This window comes from Nicotiana tabacum, chromosome 4 (assembly GCF_000715075.1).
Source record: "Nicotiana tabacum cultivar K326 chromosome 4, ASM71507v2, whole genome shotgun sequence".
Taxonomy (NCBI): domain Eukaryota; kingdom Viridiplantae; phylum Streptophyta; class Magnoliopsida; order Solanales; family Solanaceae; genus Nicotiana; species Nicotiana tabacum.
Genome location: NC_134083.1, coordinates 71,800,828 through 71,802,787, shown reverse-complemented (window position 1 = coordinate 71,802,787; position 1,960 = coordinate 71,800,828). Strand labels below are relative to the sequence as shown.

Sequence of the window (1,960 nt, the reverse complement as noted above, 5' to 3'; positions counted from 1 at the left end):
GGAATTAATTGATCATCTTTGAATTCATCTGTAAGATAACTAATAATGTCAATTGAAAAACACAAAGATGATGCCTCATCTCCTGAAAATCTTAGTATCTTTTGCATATATAAATGACTCTTTCTTCATCAACTCTTAAAATTAGTTTTCCTTTATGGACGTCTATGATTGCTCTACCTGTATCAAGAAAAGGTCTACCCTAAATTATCGGTTCATCAGGACATTCCTTCATTTCAAGTACTATGAAATCCACAGGAAAAGAAACCTATCTACTCTTAAAAGTACATTTTCAATTATTCTCTTAGGTGTCTTAGTACTTTGATTTGCAAACTGAAGAGAAACACATATATCTTTCATTTCACCTAGATTCAATTTTCTAAAGATAGAAAATGGCATCAAATTTATTGAAGCTCTAGAATAACAAAGTGCTTTTTCAAAGTATACTCCTCCCAAAGTGCATAGAATTGTAAAACTGCCTGGCTCACCAAGTTTTTGTGGTAGCTTATTTTGAAATATAGCACTGCATTTTTCAGTAAGCATTACATCAAAAACTTCTTCCAATTTTCTTTTTCTTGACAAAATTTCTTTTAAAAATTTGGCATATGAAGGCATTTGCAATAAAGCATCAGTGAATGGATATTGATGTGAATCTATTTTAAAATCTCGAAATATTTTGCAAATTGACCATCAAGATTTTCTCTTTTCATTTTTTATGGAAAACAAATTGTCACGGGGAGAGGAGTCAATTTTTCAATATTCTCTTCTTCTTTTATCTTGACTTCTTTCTCCTCTGATGGTTCGGATGATTTTTCAACATTCTTACCATTGTCTACTTGTTATTCTAGTTGGTTCTTTTCATGTCTGTCTCCTTAAGGTTCATCGAGTTCCTTACCTGACCGTAAGGTAATGGCCTTAAGGTGCTCTTTTGGGTTTTTCTCGGTATTTCTTGGTAAGGGGCCCTAAATCTTTTCTGATGCTAGAGGCTGCCAATTGGCTCAACTAAATTTCCAGATTTTTGATGGAAGAATTGTGGCTATCCATCTTTTCATCAATGACCTTTATGTACTTGTACAAAAGGTCATCAAAACTAGGATGGGCTTGTTGAGGCCTTTGCTAATATGGAGTTGCTTGCTGATAAGGTTTGAAGTTTGATTGACCATGGTTTGGTTTCTGGTATCCAGGTAGACCCTGTATTTGTTGCTTCTGGAAGCTTTGAGAGTTCTAAGAACCATTTGGATTGGTCTATTGAAAACCTGGATGTTTTTGTGCCATTGGACTTCCAAAAGGATATTGATTGTAACCGAGATATTGACTTGTTCATCATTGTGATTGATTTCTTGACATTCATGGTTTGTGTATCACCTGAAAAGATTCAAACTTTTGTGCCAAAGAAATAATTTATTGTGTTAGGGTATTTAAAGCGTCTGCCTGATTTACGGTAGCAGCCTTCTTGATGATTACACGCTCAGATGGCCATTGGATGGCATTCTCAGAAATTTCATTCAATAATAGCAATGCTTCCTCTGTGATTTTTCCCATTACAGAACCTCCTGCATCTGCATCTGTCACATTTCTAGAAGAGGGTTTTAACCTGTGATAAAAAAATATACAACTGCATATGTTAAGGAATATCATGACGTGGACATTTTCTTAACATTGCCTTTAATCTTTCCCAAGCTTGATATACTGACTCAATGTCAGTCTGCAAGAAATTAGATATGTCTTGTCTGAACTTTGTGGTTTTAGCTGGAGAAAAATATTTGTTCAAAAAATTTTGAGTCACCTGATCCCATGTGGTAATAGATTCTTAAAGCAAACTTCGCAACCAAGTCTTGGCGTATCCTTTTAAAAAAAAGGGAAATAGCCTTAACTTGATTGCTTTAGGAGATACTCCATTATATTTAGTAGTTTCAACAAGTTTCAGAAAATCAATTAAATGACGGTGTGGATTTTTACTTGA

General features: G+C 34.3%; 1 non-coding gene across 1 annotated transcript; it reads left to right on the top strand.

Moving 5' to 3' along the window:
- The first annotated feature begins 1,628 nt into the window (after positions 1-1,628).
- LOC142180538 (small nucleolar RNA R71) lies at positions 1,629-1,735 on the top strand. The gene has a single exon (XR_012709156.1). It is a non-coding gene; the product is annotated as a small nucleolar RNA R71 (small nucleolar RNA).
- The last annotated feature ends 225 nt before the right edge of the window (positions 1,736-1,960 follow it).